The sequence below is a fragment of the Argiope bruennichi genome, chromosome 1 (genome assembly GCF_947563725.1).
Source record: "Argiope bruennichi chromosome 1, qqArgBrue1.1, whole genome shotgun sequence".
Classification (NCBI taxonomy): domain Eukaryota; kingdom Metazoa; phylum Arthropoda; class Arachnida; order Araneae; family Araneidae; genus Argiope; species Argiope bruennichi.
The window spans coordinates 47,321,654-47,342,699 of NC_079151.1; the positions used below are offsets into that span (position 1 = coordinate 47,321,654).

At 26.4% G+C, this 21,046-nt stretch overlaps 1 long non-coding RNA gene across 1 annotated transcript in view; it reads right to left on the reverse strand.

The window, feature by feature from the left end:
• Positions 1 to 19,770, reverse strand: part of LOC129977729 (uncharacterized) — a 34,291-nt gene extending 14,521 nt beyond the window's left edge. The window contains exon 1 of the long non-coding RNA XR_008785219.1: positions 19,665 to 19,770. This is a non-coding gene — a long non-coding RNA (uncharacterized LOC129977729). The remainder of the gene's footprint in view (positions 1 to 19,664) is intronic.
• Positions 19,771 to 21,046: the final 1,276 nt, after the last annotated feature.

The following is a 21,046-nucleotide window of genomic DNA, read 5'->3' on the forward strand; positions in this document are numbered from 1 at the left end:
AAGTATATATGTGCCAAATTTAATAGCTCTATGCCAAAAGATTTGGCCTGTATCAGATATTAGCATGATTATAGCAGTTAATATCTGGACAGACAATATCTGGTCTACAGATCAGATAGAGTCTAATATACACAAAGACATACATTAATCTTTATAATATTAGAGACTATTTTAATATTTTATTTTAACGTACAATAAGAGAATAGCAATAGTAGAATTAAAATACATTCAAAAAGAGTTACAAGAAAGATAATTTTTTTAAGTTTTCTGCATTCAGATTGTTTAGTTATATTCTGTTTCATCTTTTAAAAATGTGGTACAGAAATTACAAAAAGTATTTTTTTATATGTTATCTGTTTGATTGACGATAACTTGTAGAAGATTTATATCAGACAGCTGTTATTTAATTATAAATTTCTTTTTACAATTGATTTTGAAAATTATCAAACGAATATATAGGACATAGTAATAAATTTTATTCTCAAATTAAATATCTAACAACTTTCAAGTTTGAAATGTAATAATTATGAACATTATTTTTCTAATTTTTGCTTCTGCAAACTTTTGCTTTGTCAGTTTTATTTTCAAAGATTTCTTTTGAAACATTTTCAATAATAATATACTTGACGAACAGATTTATTAACTTCTGTATACAACTTGTAAGCTTATTTATCACAATATTTTTCAAAGTTTTAAAAAATGAAATAATAAACAAAAAATTGTTTTATAAAAATTACCAGAATAAATGTGTTGCCTTTTCATCACGCCTATAAATAATTTCCCAGGATGTTAAGTTTCTTTATTGAAATTTCATATAAAGCAATTAAAAAATTATGCAAAAATTTTCAACTGAAAATTAAATTTTTATTAACAGAATAAAAATGATGAGCTGTAATAGAAGTAAACTTGTTAACACTACACAGTGAGCAATTAGCACACAGCTGTTTTTGTAGCAAAAAGCGCGGGAAATGTTTTTTTACCACCTGCATATGTAGCGGAAATGATTGTACTAGAATATGCGTCACATCTAATTTATCAAAATGTTTTCGTATATTGAGCAAAATCGTTTTCTTATAACTTCCTGTTTTTAAAGTAAGAATCTTTTTATAAGCAATAAGAACAACTCCCATCTGCAAATATTTTAAGTTCCGGCATTTCTCAATATAATGGGTGATTTTTTAAATCAATTTAGCGAATTTTAATTGTAATATTACTTATTGAATGAATACATTCTGTGCGAATTAATTTGTTGCAGTATGACCACTGAAGCGCTGATTAAATTAACTTATCTGAAAAAGCTTTAACTTTGTCACCTGTCAAGTCGCAACAGCTGGAAAATTTCATTTTTAAACGGTATGGCAGAAATCGCAAATGGAAATGGCGCAAAGGCAGAAATCGATACTCAGCCCTCATCAACAACGTTATTGTACCATCTGCTACCGCCTTAGAATGTTATAAATGTTCCGAAAAGATTATCAACTGCTCGTTTATTTACTTAGTTTCAATAGAGGAGAAGCATCGTAAATTTACTTTCCGTCAGTAGTTTCCATAAATTTATGTTACTGAAGCGACATTTATTTTGTTTATGTTGGAAAGAAAATAGACGCTTCTCTATTATGTCAAAAGCTTTCGCAGTAAAAGTGAAAAAAGTCAGTGAAAGAAAAAAATTAATGTAGAATTTTCATATAAATTTATAATTTTGATTGTAAAGTGATTCATCAAAATTTGTTTATCTAATTCGTAGCGTTTTTGAATTGTCGAATACGCAAACAGACAGATGACTACCCTATTGATCGATTTAGCCTATAATTTTGCTGATAAAAAATATGTGCTAAATTTCATGCATTCAGCGTTTTGCACTTTTGTGTTATAGTGTTTGCATATAGCGAAAATGTAAAAGGGAATTTCGTTCAAAATTTAATTTTACAAATTCAAGCCAGGGCCACTTGCGTAATTCCAGAACTCTTAAAGATTTAAAACATGCAGATTCTTTAAAATCTCGGGAATGAGTCTTTTGACTATACTTTATATTTTCTTTGTATACTTCATATATGCGGAAAAAAATGTTTTAAAGAGGGGCTGATCAGAGTATGTAAATTTAAAACTTAAGCTGCTAAAGTTTTATCAGCACTTTTACTTTACCTACAGCTAGGAATTGGCATTGAATTTAATTCGTCTTAAATAAAAAATAAACATTTAATAATATATTTTCTCTTAAAATTATTTTTGAATGTAAGCAAATTTTTTAAAACATTTGATGATATTATGAATTTTAAATTAAAAGACTGAATTTAACAAAGCTATTTGTTCTAAATCAAAAATAATGTCATTCCCATTCAAAAGATTTTTTTTTCGGAAAGAAAAAGTTAAAAAAAATTCCTTCACATATTATAGTAAATTCGAGTTCTACAGATCTCAAAATAATCTACTATTCATCAAAAAAAATCAATTTGAAAACTATTTATTGATTATTAAATTCTTAATATTCATATCGATGCCATCAAAATGATAACCATTCCTTTTTACTTTCTCATATAAGAAGTGTATTATGTGAAAGAAAAAAAGATTACTTCCTGATTTTGATGAAGTTTTGCATTTTATGCTTAGAAACAAATTTTGATATTCTGTTTCTGTCTGTAAACACGATAATTTAAAAACGAAATGAGTTTATAAAATGCATCTAATTTGAAAAAATTCATCACTTAGAAATATGGATGTTCATGTACATATGATCATAGTGACTCACATATTTAAAAGATATTAGAACAGAAAAAAAATTGGCATATTTATCAGAAATTGTATGATATTAATCAAAATGTTGACTATCTGTCTATCTATCCGTGTGCATATGGATGCGATAACTTAAAAACGCAAAGCAACAAGTTAGATGAATGATTTTTTATATGTGAATCTTTACACCAAAATTGCAGATCCATGCATAATTATTTACTAAATCCATCAAATCGTCGAAATGATGGATTTAGTTCATAATTAGACTAAACAGATGAAACTTAGTAGCAGACTTAACACTGAAATTGTAGATCTTTTAGAAAATTTTAGATCGAAAAATCAATGTTTAAAAGGTAACTCTTTGAAATGTGTACTTGATTTTTTTTTCATTCGTGCAAGCAGATAGCTTACAAAACACGTTCTGCGTAAGTATACTAGAAAGTCGATCAAAGAATACTCCTTTTCCTTCTTTATTGAATACTAGCCGCCTTTGGCGACCAGCCGGTTCGCCAATCTTAATGTTCGTTAAAATTTTAATAATTAAATATTTTATGCAATTCCAACTTTAATAGATTCTTCAGCAAAATATTTTAAAACTTCAAATTTTGATAGTCATATAATTCACTCATAATATTATAAAGGCCTTCAGTCATAACGTGATATGTATCTCTCTAATTTTCTGTTATCCCTCGTAGAATTTATGCTTTAAATTAAAGTGGAAAGAATTAATCTGCAATTAATATAATAATATTTTTTACTGAAACAAAGCATTTTTTTAATAATATGATTACTGATAATAGAGTCACTGAGCGTTTAAACTTTATGGGCACTAAAGAATATCTTTCTTAATTTATGTAATATCTCAAGAATTTGTCAACAAAATTTTCTCAGATTCATCATGAACAGATCGATTAATGAACAATGTTTCATTTTAAATGCATTAAACACTAAGAAAATAAAATGAATCGTTTAAAATAATCGGTCGAAAACAGGTTTAAAAAAACTACTTAAAAAGCGATGTACTTAAAACTATAAGCATATACAAAAAAATATATAACTAACATAAATACAATTTAATTACAAAAGTACACAACTAACCTAAAAATAATTTAAATCATTGAAAACAGGTTAAAAAAAAACTACTTAAAAAACGATGTTCTTAAAACTATAAGCATATACAAAAAAATATATAACTAACATAAATACAATTTACTTACAAAAGCATGCAACTAACCTAAAAATAATTTAAATCATCCGTTGAAAGTGGTTGTCATGACAACAATCAGAACAATGCGCATGCGTGAATTTTTCTACGCCAGTTGGGGTAACGCTAGGCAGATTATACATTTTTAATTTCCTTTATTCTGTGTTATTTTAATTCAAAAGTACTTCAGAGTGAATCTGAAACATGGATTAATTAACAATGTTTAATTTTAAATGCATAAAACATTAAGAAAATAAACAGAATCGTTTAAAATAATACGCCGAAAAATATTAACCCTAGCCTCATTACTGTTGGGAGAAAAAAGAAACTGAAGCCTTACTCATTTGGCGGTGGGGAAAATGGAAGATTTTTTTTGGCGGAAAAGTTGGCGGTGGGAAAAATGGAAGATTTTTTTGGCGGGAAAGTTAGTTTTTAATTAATAATTAAAATTTCAAAAAAAGCGACCCCAGGTGCACATTCCCGACCTCTAAGGTATACATGTACCAAATTTGATAGCTGTATGTCAAATGACCTGGCCTGTAGAGCGCCAACACACACACACACACTCTCACACACACACACACACACACACACACACATTGAGCTTTATTATAAGTATAGATGAAATGGCAAGAAAATATGCGTTTGATTAATACACAGATTTTAACTTATCTTTAACACTAGTGTTTTGTAAAAAGGATTAAAAAGTTGTTTCTTCAAAATGATGCACATACATCATTTCAATTTTTTAATTCAATTCTTTCGGCTATCTTTAGATATAAAATGTATAATGTGTAATATATGTACATGAAAGTGCCTGTTTTTTTTAAAGAAAAATGTGAAAATTTTTATTCACGATTTCAATTAAGTTTTACTGATTGAACTAAATATTATTCACGAATCTTCATTAATTCGGAGATTTATTAATGATTGATTTAATTTTCATGATTGATTAAATGGCATTCAATGGTAGATAATGTCTTCTGAAAAATCTAATGATATAGTGGAATACTGGTGTATTTTTTCCCTTCCTTTCAGATTTTCGAATGGCAAGAAAAAAAAATTCAAAGAAAGGAATTTAGAAAAATAAAATACCCCTTTAATGTATTTGTTGAGGGCAAAACGAAAGAAAGGAAATCAGGGTTAATAGCTCGGTCTGAAAAAATATTGCACGCATAAAAGTCATTTAGATAAAGATATCTTTTCATTTTCCTCGTCCTTTGTATTTAAACAATCCAAAATAGGAAAAAAAATTGTAAATATCAGAGAAATCAAAATGTCTTTTTAAAATCTATCAACAATAAAAAGATACAGTCCGTTAAAAAATTAACCAAAAGCCGATCATTACTTGGGAAATAATTAATGCATGGTTACAAAATGTAATAATATGATTTTATATGTGGGGGCTAATTTTTTAAAAATAATTCGTTTTTTTTAGAACCTGGTCATTTAATACACATGAAAATTTTAAAAAAATTGGTATGATATTGCTAATGAGTTTCATAAGATTTTGTTTCGACAAATTCGCTTCACTCTAGAATTGATACAGTGAGATAGAATAAGAAAGTTACAAGAAAAGCTTGTCAGCCAGCATTGTCCTAAATCTTCAATTATTTTTGAGGACTTTTTTTTTTTTCTGCACTTCGTTAGTGTTACTTTCCAGTTCGTGCAATATTTTTCCAAAGAATCTATCAGATAGTTTTTTGAAGAATTCAGGCAGTGTTTAATCAGTGTTATTCTTGAATTGTGGTTACGATTAAAAATACATATTATAATTTATTTGTTGAGCATTTTTATTTTGTTGGGTTTTCCTTTAAAATGGGTAGGTGTCATTGGAACTCATATTAGGAGGCATAACTAATTAATGGCCTTATCAAGTTTTTTTTAACAGTTTATTTAGAATATATAGAGCCAAGTCCAAGGATGAGACAAATTTTCGTTTTAGAGTGTGTAAACTCTTTTTTGATTTTCTGTGTATGGCTTTTATAAATAAAGTGTCTATCAATGTTACCTGTTGATAGTTTGTTTTAGACTGCCAGAAGATAATAATTCTTGAATGATTTCATAAGAAATGGTGACGTTCTTTTTTTGAAATAAGTGCCTTAGCATATCTTTACTTGTATGGAGATTCTTTTTTTTGACAAGATATTTTTTCCAGCTGTTTTTAAAATTTTCTTTAAATTTTGCTACAAAGCTGGTTTGTTGGTTGCCGTTCATTTGCAAAAAAAAAAAAAAAAAAAAAAAAAAAAATCTTATTTTGATTATCGTTCATATGAGATGCATTAATATAGATGATGAAACAGATCAGATCGAACTTGGATCTCTGAATAGTTCTCACATTTGTGCTTTTTGGTGATGGTATTGCGCCTTCTACCTCCACAGAGAATATTTTTTTCTAGTGGTGGGAGGCGAGAGGTTTACTAATCTACTGGAAGTTCTGATTTTCATCATCTTTGAAATGAGAATACAAGCCAAGTTCAATTAAAGATATGTGCAATGTCAACGAAAATAGCACGAACGTCTTTACCGCAACCAAATTTTTGTTTTACTCAGAACTGAATTAAAGATTAAACAAAAGATTTCAAGCCTACCAGTACCATATGATTATAGTTTGGAATGACAAATATTCTGTACACGAATAATAAGGAAAAGGTAAAGAGTTATATTCTTTGGTTGTTTTTTTTAATTAGTTTTATTACATTAACTAGCAAACTTATATTCATTTTAGCAACGAATTATTGATGTCTTGTTAAATACAAGACGTTTTCGTAGTTATTTATCTTCTAAGTAAAGTAAAAATATAAACCTGTTTCCTAAAAATCTTTCAGGATATGAGGGACAGGCTTCCGTTTTTCACCTCAGTTTCAGGACGCTCTGACCAAAGAAGAAGCTATAATCTTCCCTTATCATGAGTTTTAAAATTTATTAAGATTGAGTCGCAATATTTAATAATTAAAATTATAGCCACCCACACAAAGAGTTCTTGTTGGAGTGATGATTTACTTCGAAACACCTCTTTTTTTGTGCCTCTAAATCAATGTTCAGGTTAAAAAGTTTATAAAAATTGTTACGAAGATATCAAAGATTTTCCTTCTATTTTTCAAGGGCTTGTGTATGTGTGTGTTGAGAGATTCCGAAAGAGATTCCGAAATAAAAAGCTTTAAAGAAGAAAGAATTTAAGATAATTCAAAAATTTAATAACAATTTATTATGATAGAACTGATTGAAAGGAAGGGAAATCTAAAACGCTTATCAATAAATGTAAATATAAAAATAACATTTTATATACCAATGAAAATTATAACCAAAATTACGAAATTTTCAAAACATAAAGCAAAATTTGTCGAGTTGTATAGTTGTATTTTTTATTAGCATTGTGATTTTAAAGTAATTATAGGGAGGGTTTTGTTTTTCTTTTTTTTATCATCACGATTGAAAACTAAGTTTTCAGGTAACTATTAATTGAATATAATTATATTTTAAAGCAACTAGCATTTGCTCGACTACATGCCTAAATGATTTTTTAAAGCAAATTGCTGTATTTGATAAACATTAAACAAAACTTACTGATACTATTAAATGTATTCCTTCCCTTTGAGTCAATTTCAATTAGTAGAAAATAAACTTATATTATTTCGCATTAATTTTTCCAAGAAAAAATTTATCTTTTCTACTATTAGAACTATTATTCTCTGAAATAAATTATTGTTTAAAATATCTATTACTTCGAAACAAAATTTTCTTGAACGTATTTAGAAATTTCACTCTCAAATAATTTCAAAAAACAAAAACAGAATCATTCAAAGTAAACGATGCTTTTAAAATTCACCAAAAACTGCAATAAAAAAATTATTTCAAAATTATCTATCCTTACATTTTTATTTTTTTTTACTTTAACAATTCTGTCATAAATTGAAAAGAGCAAATGGCTGAAGAGATAGGTAAACAAAAAAAATCTTTTGTTGTAGAGAAATAATGGAAAATTCACAAATCACAGCTGCTAAAGTAATTGCTTTAATTGGAAAAATAAAGAAAATATTCCTCCATATTTTAAAACAATAATGTTTATAGAGTAGTATATTATTTCTAAATAGCAGCATACTATGTGCATGGTTAAACATTAGAGCAAAGCATTCTACAAGACAAAACGTAAGATCTAAAGCTACTAAACTCTACAAATTAACTCTTAATAACAAAAGACTTTTAAAATTTTAATTAGATCTTTAATTAAAAATTAAAAGAAATTTTAACATTTCTTTCTCGGTAACTTCAGAGTTATTGCACAAATCCATTTTAACGCTGCTTTAAAATTTAAAAGCTTAGCTTTTCAATAATATTATTTCCATACAATTTTTTTCTTTGCAATTTAAAATTTTGATTTACATTTTACAACAATACTTTTATAGTTTTAGTAATTGTATTTATACATGCATGCATTAACGATAAATATAATTTTTTGTGTGAACATGATTATTTCTAAAATTAAGAGTAATTTTTTAAAAGTAATAGGAAGATGAACGATTCAGTCTTGAAATAATATCATGCCATGATGTTTTGGATTATAGGTTCAAATCTCCTTTATTTCATTAATTAAATAAACTTTTAATTATCAGTTTATAGCTGCTAGAATCAAATTCTATACATTTTTCATTCAAATAATTCGTTCCTAGGTTAAAAGATTTTTTTCGTTAAAAAACACCAGAAAATGTGATTTATGATTTCTTACATGATATTAAGTTTGTTTAGTTAGGTTAATATCAATTCTTTTAAACTATACTAGAGCTATGTATGGAATTAACGTAATTCTGAATCGCCTGCCATAACAGCGAGAGAAAGTTTAATTCAAGACTGCAAATGTAGCTTGAATGAAAGAAATTTTCTTCAATCACGGTGGATTTTCTATGGAATTGAGTCTTGAATTCGCAATTCTCTAATTTCGAAACTGAAATTTTACCATCAAAAGGTCATGGCCCGATCCGTTATATCAATCTAAGGGAGGGGGGAATGAAGAAAAATGCGAGTTTCCACAATTACCATTTCAATAGAAAACAAATCGAACTGACAAGGGGAAGTACAGGTTGGAAAATTGCTTTCGGGATGAGATTTACTATATTTATATTACATTACGATGCTTATTTATTAAAATATTAAAGACATCAGCCAATTCTTTTGGAAATAGCCTTCAAACTTTAGGCATAGCTTATATATTAGTAATTTGTCTTTGCACTCAGAAGTCCAACAGTGTGGCCATCAAAGTAATCACGTTAATTTCATAAGAAGTTCGATCCTAAATGAGCCTTTTTCTTTCTATCTTTTTAATTTTGAAAAAAATTTCAAAAGAAAACTGGCTATCTATTCCTCTTTAATATTTTAATAAATGAGCATCATTAAGGAATGCTACCATTATACTAAATTTCACCTCAAATTCAATTTATCAACCCGTGTCCTCTCTTTGTGAGTAGTATTGTTGAATATTGGGTACGTAGATGTAAGGCCGTCACAAAAAGTCTTTTGTTCCTTTAAAGATTTTTATCATACAGAAATTATCGACTACAAATCTTACTACACGTTAAATACATTCTTTCAGTAAATTATCTAATAAAAGCAAAATTCTTTTTAAATACAGTTAAAATGTTTTTAAATAATACAATTTTTTGTTATCGTATTTGGATTGCACAACATTGTTATTCCTTTGAAAGAAACTCATGTGATATACAAACGACGTTTTATTTTTATTTATTTTTTCTTACGATCGTTGCGTTAGGGTGTTTCTAACAACAACAACGAGAAAGCATGGAAGAGTGTTATTGTTCTTCCAGAAAATAATCAATATCTAGTTGGCATGTATACCAGTATGCTTTAAAAGTGTGAAGGTGTTATTGATTACATAGTTGTAAGCATGAATCTACGCCAAGGTTCAGAAAAAAAATCTCCATCACGCAGATTAAACAGATAAAGGTTTCCATTGTGCACCAAATATGTTAAACATTATTTAGTTTCGAAAAAATTCACAGCTGAAGTTACAAGTGAAAGTAGCTAGAAAAATAGGAAAACTAGAGGCTAGTTGTTTAACTTGGGGCTAGAGTTTCTTTTATTGCATAACTATTCCTTCATTATATGCAAAAAAGAAACTTCGGCAGTTTTAATGATTTCAGTACAATAAATATTTTTATAAAATAAGTGAGCTGTTACAACTTGCCCCGCTCCTGGAGCAAGTTTAACAGACGTGGGGCAAATTGTTACAATAAAAATAACAATATTTAAAAATATTTTTCGTTAGTATTCTTTAATTAATTAAAATAATAAAAACATCTAATTTTTATTATTATTTGACACAGAGACAATGAATGACATCAAATAATTGTTTATAGCAAAAAAAAAAAAAAAAAAAAAAAAAAACTAGGATAAAATTGTTTAAGTTATCAACATAAAAGTCAATATTTAACAGAACTACATTGAAACAAACAAATGACAGATCATTACCTCTCAAATATTTGAAAATTAATTATTGTACCCATTCTCCTTCATCAGAATTAATGAATCATTTTATTTTCATGCCAAGGCAGATTCTGAATGCCATAATACTTCGAATGTTTAGAAATCTATTTTTCTAGCAAAATAATTTATTAAAATAGTAACTAGCTCAGTAATTTGGGTAATCTGCTTTAATTTCATTAATTTATAAAAAAAAAGAGCTATTTGAAGTGCCCTTATATTGTATAAAAAATTATTTTCTTAATTTATAAAAAAATAATTTTATTAATTTATAAAAAAAAGATCTATTTGAAGTGCCCTTGTATTGTATAAAAAATTATTTTCTTACCAAACAAAAAATACCGAATTAAATTCGGAAATCTTTAATATAAATTAAGCGATTTGAAGATTTTTTTTTCTATTTTCAAATAATATTTATACAAAAACTTATTATATCATACCGAAATATTTTATAATTTAAATTTTTTAGTTATTTGAAAAAAAAAACAGTATTTTCTGCATCAACTTTAAATATAGTTGTAAATAAACACAATAGCTAAAACACAATAACTTGATATTTTTCTTGAAAATGAGTATGGGCGCAAAGGCAAATTAAAAAGATAATTATGTTTATTTATAATAATTTCGTTCGATGTAAATGGCAGCATGCATATTTAAATTCTTAGTTAAAGAGATGAGATTTTGGTGATTTTCACCATCTAGAAAGAAAATAAAATAAAACATGTTTTTAGAAGAAAAGTGCCTTATTCTATTGACGAATTTGATTCAAAATTCCGTATTATCTATAGTTATTGTACAAAATATATAAAAAATCTCATCTATAAAACTTTTTTTTTTTAAATTACAGCCACCATACCGTTAACTAAGCCATATTTGTTTTTTGTAACTTTATTATCATATCATCAAAAATTATCTTAACTGTAAGTTTACGCATTAACGTTTTGTTTAAGATCTTAAAAATCTGATTCAATTAAAAAAACACATATTTTTATTCGAAATATTTGGGAGCTCATAAAGAAGTATGCAATGATAAATTTTCAGTGAAAATTTTTTATAGAATTAACTTGAATTAACTTAAACTGAGATTAACTTGTCAATACAATATAAACTATATTATTAGAAAGGAGTGGCTTAGGGGAAAATTAGAGGTACTTTATTCATTATCTGACATCATTAGCTGAATATAAAAGAGGAATTAGAGATGAATTCCTCTTTTATATTCAACTAATGTACTTTAGTTTATTGCAAAATTGACATATTGTCAATCTATTGGAAATTAATCAACATACTGGTTGAGTGAGATATTGATGTTTCTGGCTTTACTAAGTATACTTAACCTTCAACCATTACTATTGCTAAAAGCTTGAGGCATTACATTTAATTACTTTTTAACTTGAATTGTACCAGAATAATTTTTTCTTGGTGAGAGAAAGCACTTACCAAGAGATTGTGCATTTAGAATATAGCAAAGAAAGTGACAAGATCATAATAATTATAAGAAATTTGTAATAAAAGGCATCTAACATCTATTTTTAATTATTAAGTTATGTATTTCCTGGTGAATTTCTAAATTGATATGGATCTGAAACAAGTATTGTTCATTTTTCATTTTAATATTATTACATAAGATTTTTAATGACAGTCACTTTCAAATTTCAATTTAAAGGAGTATTTCTAAGGCAGACAATAGGAAATTGGTAAAAAATCATCAAGTAGAGGACTGAAGGAATGTTGCCAAATACTGTGTAATATATCAAGAATATAATTGCCTCTTAAACACTAAAATTACTAGGTATAACAAGCTCGACAGAACGTTAACAGAAGTTATAAACATTCGAAGTGACCACACCCATCCGAAAATAAAGACCGAAAATAACAGCATTAATTTAGCACATATTATTTTCACAATGAAGAAAAAAAACTTGTTTGGAGTTAGTTTTGGTTAATAACCAGAATCTTAAAAAAGATACTAATTTCTGAATTTTTCTGAATACCGTAAATTTCAATTTTTTTAACAATGCATTTATTTCATTTCTTCATTTTAATTATGTAAATAAAATTTGTGAAAATTTATTAAATACAATATAATGTTTTTTTACTTATCAAAATTTGATTGAAAAATATAAATTTAATCCAGAATAAAAAAATATCTACTGTGTAAGACTACAGACTTTAGTGCATGAATAATTGGAGGAATTGGAATGAATAATTGGAGGCGGAATAAAAATGAATCCGGCCTAAGGATTTTATTAGTGGTTACCTTCAGGCAGAGATTCAAATCAGAGATTTTTTTTCAATAAGAGAATTGACTTTCGTCCCGAAACTAACCTCTAGTGCACAAAAAAATCCCTCAAAAAGTGGGATTCCGGAAAAACAAGACTTAATATACAAATGTAGGTAAGATCTCCTATTAAAAAAATAAGAAAATCAAAGAAATCTAAATAAACAAAAATTAATACAATATTACAAATTTAGTAAAAGAAATATTAAAAAATTCAAATACCAAATTTCGAAAAATAGAAGAGCTATAAGAACCAGAATTAAATTTAAAATCGATAAAATACCAATTATTAAGAAACTTAAATATCAAATCTACATAAGCTAGAATTAAAATACAAAATTTGCGAAAACACCAAAAATTTTAGAAATTAGAAAGAAAAGAAACAGCTAAATTGCAAAGTAGACAAACAAGTTGAAATTCACTATTAAATTAAAAAATTTGAATTATAACTAAAAAGAGAAAGATATATCCTATTCTTTATAAGTGAAGACAATATATCCTATTTTAAGATATATCCTATTCCTAAGATATATCCTACTCTTTACACAAAAGAATTTGAAAATTCTTTTGTGTAAGACTGAAATATCCACAAAGATTGTGGCCATCACGCATTTAATTTGAAAAAATCTCAATACCATCTATTGAATTGTAATGAAAATCTAAAGAATAGGAAAAACTAAAGGAAAAATAATCTAAAAAATTTATTTCAGTTCTGAAAATTCTGTTAAAATATTGATAAACATTGTCTTATTAATCCTTTTATATTACAATCATTTTTAGGAAAAATCACTAAAATATAAATTTTTAGGATGAGCTTTTATTGGTTCTATATAAAGAATTTTGTTACAATATTTTAATTCCATTAAATTGACAAAAAAAATTTTGAAAATTTCAATACTTAAATTTGAATGGAAATTACTTAGTTCAATAATTTTAAAATCAAAATCTTCTATTTTATCATATATACGTATCAAAATTTTCAGTTAGAAATTTTTATTTTAATTTTTTCTAGAATATTAATTTACATTGATTTTCGTTATTCTCATTTAATATTAATTCTTTGGGATAACTATTAATTATGAAATTAGAATTATCAATGTTCAACAAAAATTAGTCATCGGTATATCTAAATCAGTTTACAAAAATTACTAGTTACCTTTGGCGACCAACTCATGCATCGGGGAAATGATTTATCTTTAATTTCATTTAAATCGTTTAGAATTAATTTCATATCTATGATACCGCGAAATTGTCAGATATTAAAGTTATATTATTTTAATTGCTTCATATATGCTCCCCTCATTGAACGAATGAAACTTTCTAATGAAGGTCAATCATAGGAACATCATGGCGCTATTAATAAACACAAATGTGTGGTTTATCTATCCTATAAATTTCGCGGTATTTTAACTTTAGTTGTTTTTTTTATCCGTCTTATAAACCACACAGATATTTAAAAATAATCCTTTTTCTTTAGGTTTCAACAATGGAAGAAAATACACGATAAATGGATATGAAACGATAAAAACGGTTTGAACTTGAGGGTAACAATTAAATCCACCGTTGGAAATTAAGCAAAAGTATATTTTTAAAAATTGCCAAAATTTAAGAAAACTCAGTATGACTATTAAATTAGTATCAATAAAAAATACATTTAAAAAAATTTAAACAGTGTAAAATTTATTTTTTTACAATAATATTTTTAGAAGTTATTGAGGAATGCCTCGAAAATTCAGCTGAATTTTTAATAAAATTCTAACTAAAATTTCTAAAGAATCGTTACGAGGTGCACATTCCCGCCCTCCAAGGTATTTATATGCCAAATTTTGCAGGTTGTAAATCAAATGGTCTGAACTGTAAATTGCTAACACACTCGCACTTGTATACAAACACACATTCATCCTTATTATTAATATATTTAATTATTTTTCTTTATCAGAAATACAAGAACCTTTTCAATTATGCTCCTGTTTATTATGCACAATAATATTCAATCTTACATAATTACTGTTTTTATGTCATTTGTCTTACATAATTATTGTTTTTATGTTAGATAGTCTCATTTGTGTTTTAGATGTGGCAGCACTTATGCACTCTAAATGCAATGTTGCAATGCATTTTCTAAAAAAAGATCCCCTGTAATTTTTAGTAATTTTATTCGATTAGTTTCATAAATTTTTCATTTAGCTTTTAATTGTTTTTGTATATTTTCATATTACGTAGTATAATTTTTATTATAGTAAAATTTATGAATTTGTTATGAAATATATTACATTTTATATAAAATTTTATCGCACAGAGTAATAGACAATACAATAAATAAAATAGATTAATACAATACATAAAAGTACCGATAGAATAAACTCTATGATAATAAAAAGAGAATAAATGGGTCAAATTTATAAGACATTTATGTGCTATTTTTATTAGAGGCAAAGCTTTTTTAATCATTTGAGAAGCCAAAAATAGAAGAATTGCTATTCTTGTCAAAGATAAAGGTTTAATGACTGAAACCTTTATTGGTTTTGTTTCATTGATTTACATACTAATTGTTTTATTGATTTTTTTTCGGTTTAACCACCGAACTTTATTTATAGTTCTAAAATACATTGTATTTCGGAATTTTCTAATGGTCTTGAAATACATACTAATTTCAATGGGTGATTAATGCATATTTATGCAATTAATCATCCATTTCGATGACATACATAAGCTCCATACAAAAAATTTATGTAGGGTACATATTTTTTTAATGTCATTATTCCATTCGGTTTAATTCATTTAACATCTGATTTTAGCAACATGAGGATTAATTTTGTGATGGTCTTCAGAATTTTGAATGGCGGTTAGAGGACTCAGATCATATTAAAACCGACTTTTTTTCAAGTCTTTTTTAAAGAACGTATGAAGCAACAAAATGAATATTTTATAATTATCCTTAGTTTCCATTTTTTTACTCAGTATTTTTAATTCAAATAATTACTCTTCCCGGAAAGTATCTTTAAATTTGACACATTCATATGTTTAGTAACTGCTTCAGATATTCAGAATTCGAATTATTGTTGATTTTTTTCAATACAATAATCAGAAAAATAAATAAAATTAAAACTTTGTGATTTCTCTAAATTAAATTCACCAACTTAATCAATATAAAATGTAATTCGTTACCGCATTTGAAGTCATTTTTAATTGAAAGTACCTGCTTATGTGTAATGATTTAGAAACTAGATATTGGGTTGCGATTTGAATAAATACTTACACTCTCTTTTGAAATTCTTCATTCCTTTGGAAGTATTCTATTTTTTTAATACCATAATTTAAAAAGGAATAATGGTTGAATCGAGCCATATATTTTTTTGTAATACAAAAACAATGCACGAATTTACTTTTATTCCCATAGAATATTCTTTTTCGATTTATTTATATGTCTGTTCATATTAACCGACTGAAATTTACTATTTTTTTATTAAAATTTTTATTTAATATACTTTATTTGTATGCTTATATTAAATACCAACAGACACATACACCGACAGATAGATGCACACACATATGCATGCTCACGTACACATACACACGCAGACAGATATGCTTACAGATATCCATCTATATTATTAGTAGAGATTTATGTATGAATAAATTAAAATATTACGAAACTTAGATGACAGATTATCATGATAGTTCTATTTTTAAATAGCAACTACTATGTTATGGGATCTATTAGAATGTTACATGCACACAACGAATAAAAATTAAGACTATTAAAATAATACGATTTGGATGTCTGTCAGAGTTGATGTTGATGTTCTCGAAGAAATCATGAACACTAAATTATGCATTAGAGATTTAATTCGAATTAAGCACAGCCAATATTTCCGGCCAACTAGATGATGACCAAAGATAACTAGTTTAAAATAAATAAAATCAATTTTGAATAAAATCAATATTTTTATAAAGAAACCTGGTATGCACAAAACAATTAATTACAAATAAGAATAGGCAGGGATTGCAGCTTTGTTTTTAAAATAGAAAGTTTATAATCCAGGAAATTTAAATATACATATTAACATATTTAGAGATTTTAATTATTTAAGATTCTACAATATATTTAAAAAATATTATACTATCTTTAAAAAAATTAGATTTTTTAAATGATTCATTATATAAATAACGTTCTTTAAATTTATTAGTTGTAAATCAGGAGGATTACGAATAATTTAAAGGAAAGCTAGGAAAGACAACTATAAATTAAATTCCGTTTCCCATTTTTGCAGCGGAGGTCCTGCGTTCTTGATTTCATTCATTTCATGTGTCCATTTAGCTGATTCATTAACAAGCAACAAACCTAATTTTTTGATCACTCAGTATTCTGTCGGCTGCATTCTGAGCCTCTAAAATGTTTTAAAAATTAAATATTCCGCCACATGCAAATTGCGTTCTGCCATTCACTTTCTTAATGTTAAGAATACGAAACCAAATAAAATCTACTGATATATCGGATGAAACGCGATGAGTGATTCGATGGTACAAAGGTGGATGCGATATTTTAAAGAAAGACATGAAAATGTTCCCGATGAGGAACGAATTTATTGGCGATCTCTGACTGATGATGAATTGCTTATAAAAGTTGAAGAGAATATTAAGTAAAACTGATGATTTGCCATATGACATTGTCAATACAATTTTCTCAAATTTCTTTTCCACTTTTTCATCATTGCAGGCTATATCTTTCTACAATGAGAGCGTACAAAAGTTCATGTGCCGCTGTGATAAATGCTTAAACAATGGTGTCCACCATATTGAAAAATATTTATTATAATAACCAATGCGAAATCAAGAAAACGATTTCACTTCTGATTATGAATTAATATTTCGCTTATGCATTGCTTTACAATAAATGCATAAAATATAATGGATAAAAAATAGGTTAATCCAAATGAATTGATATTTTGCATGTTCAAGTAAAATATCAAAATATGCACTCACTGATTCTGCAGCACGAAAACAATATTTCCAAAATTGTTTATTTAAAAACTATTAAAAATCTCTATTATTTTTTAAGTATCAAAACTTAGTTATTAAAAGAGTTAAAAAAAATTCAGAATGATTCAAATCAAGTTAAAATCGCTCAAGAATCGGAACCAAACCGGTCTGTTAGTAATTTAGTAACCCGATTGAGAAATAAAAATCTCGGAATTGTTAATAATCACAATTTTATAAAACGTGAAGGGTATCGAATATTTTTTTACAGAAATAACTGTAATGCTATAGGTGTTATTCGTGAATCTTATCGAACTCAAAAACTGTGACGAAAGCCTATGCCACCACCACAAGAACTCCAAAAAAAAAAAAAAAAATGAAGATAGCAGATTTTTTTAATGTTCAACCTGGCAGAGAACGAAATGTTTTGCTGAGTTACCATCTTTCAGGAGGATACCTTTCTTGTACATCCCTTCTTTTTATCTCGAGTACGAAGATGAAAAGTTGTTCGAATAAGTATACATGTTCTCAATTCTCCTGAAGGCACTGTAATAGAGGTGAAGATGGTTAACAACTCAAACACCGACGGCAGAAAACACCTCCTTATAAAGTTTCGATGCATGAGAATCTCATAATGGGGTCTATTTGGCGTGATTTACATTTTCTGTGATTGTAATGGTTTTGTCAATTAATTTTTAGCTTATTCTCACTGGACAAAACAGGCTACTTCTTTTAATTATCCTAAACTTTAAACAGTTAGAAAAAGAATTCCTTTTTTCCATATAAAAAGTATCTCAAGGGGAGAACTGTTTACAGATAACAAATAGAAACTATTTTATTTTGCCTTAATTTGTTTAGTGTTGATGATATTTGTCATGCCGTTGTCATGAAACATATTCTAGAACTTTGAAACATACGTCTCTTCGAATCACACACTTTGAAACGAAACGAATTTATCAAAAAATTGCAGAAATTCCCAACAACTGTTATATAGCTTCTAATCTGAAAACTGAAATCGAATTAAAAAAAACAATAAAATAGCCAATTCAAACCTAAGACAGGAAAATCATTACTTCTGTATCTTTTTTATGACTCTCCCAACTCTAGACTATTTCTAACTCATAAAGCGTAGTTCAAAATTTAATGCGAAAAGAGTTATGAAATGTTCGTTAATTATGAGTTAAACAAATTTTTAAAAAATGCGTTTACAAAAATTAGAACCTTTAGAACTATTATACTTAAGTGCATTTAAAATGCCAAATCATGAATAAAAGTAGAAAATTTTTCTTGATTTTGAAATTATTTGTTTACCAATTAACATTGGGGGAAATATAACAATATTAACAAATTGCAAAAATTTAAACATGCTTGTTCTAAATAAATTGTTGTTTAGATTTCTATGTTGCATTAAAAAATTCCCTTTGGATATTTTTAAATTCTTAACATAATTCCCAACTTCATTATTAACTTTTTCGCTTTTAAATAAATGTATAATTTACAAAATAAAGAGTATTTCAGTTTAAACTGGTCATTATTCATAATCCATTGTAATATTAAAATATAATATGTAATATTAAAATAAAAGATTTTCCGCAAAACGATTATGAATCATGAAATATAGTATACACTTATTTTGATGAAATATAGTTAATAGAATTCATTTAGAGAAGCACAATTATATAAAAGTATATTTTTTCCGAAATATTTTATTATGTTTTTAAAAACTATCGAAATTGTCAACTTCTATATTATATGTTTTTTTATTCCATGTCGTATAATTTAAAAAATTATTTAATATAAAATTATTCAAAATTAGTTCCGTACCTTTTATCTGAATTTCTTAAATGACTTTCTTATACATCTTTAAGCTAAAGTTGCACATTTATGTATTTATAAAAATATAATAATATCACATATTAAAAATATTAGACACTAAACAATAAATTTATTATAGTTATTTCAATTAATACTTACCTTATCTAATCGCCGTAATCATATAAAGCTCAAAGACAGACATAATTAGCCCCACATCTGAGATTCACAAGAGGATATTGACTTGAACTGAAAAGAAGCTTTCTGCTCGAAAAACGGTTGCTTAGTTACGAAGTGACGTGCATGATCATGTGACCTGAACAAATTCAAACGATGACAGAAACAAAGAAAAAGGACGAAGCACGTTAAATGAAAATTACCGTATTGTCAACGGACTAACACATAGTTTTTCATGCAGGAAGCTAACAAGCTCAGAAGTAGTATTCGTGATCATCATTCCATTACTGAATATGCATAGAATAATTTTTGGAACAGCGATTTTATCTTTCTATATATTGTTCATAATGAGACAAGAGATAATTTCAGAATGAAATGTTAAGGCAGATATTTAAAAAATGAATAAAAAATCTTGCTGTTCCATAAGAATAGGCTATTATTTCAATTTTTTAGATTCGATCGTTCTTTTATTATTCTTCATATTATATGGTATGATTTACTATATTGATATAAATTAACAATGGATTTTCTCAATGCTAATTTCAAATCTCTTTGTTTTATTAAATAACTCTCTTTTCAAAACAAAAAAGTTCAATGTAGAATGTATTTACTTTTTCAGATCTGATTATTTTTATTATTATTTTGAAAATCGTGTTGAGTTTATTTTAAAAGCGTTTTTCTTAGAAGTCCCGTCTTTCAATAAAAATTTCATTCGATAAATTCTTTGCTTCACATTGTTCAGTTCTTTTCAGTAAAACTGTTTTCATTAAATTACTGAATCTTTGTTCAATGTTTTTGATTATGAGTTGATTGATACAGCTTTTAGATTTGCAAAATATAATATATTCAAAAAAGTGAAAAAACAATTATAAATTATAATGATAATTTCAAAATGATGTTCTAAAATTAATTTCTTTTAAAATATATTAATCATGTATGCATCGAAAGGCATTCCTATTTACAAATATTGTATAATTATACTATTCAGAGAATACTTTTTAGTATTGCTAGTGAATTGATTTCAATTATATGAACTGTATTATTTTTTATATTAACTATCGTTTTAATCTGTGGCAACAGACTTTGATTACACTCAAGAAACTTCGAATGATTACTTTGCTACTGGTTAATATAATGTGTATTTTTGCATATTTTTATAATTCCATAAAATTAAATTTAAATGTAAAATTCTATCACACAAATATTGATTATCGGTTTTAAATTAAATTTTGTTAAAATATACAAATCTGTTGAAATAAATTAAAATTAAAACAGTTCAAAACTAATCAAATGGACGTTATCCAAGTTATGTAAGTGATATCCAAGTCACGCAAGCATTTCTCAATATTGTCGAATCGTCCTAAGCT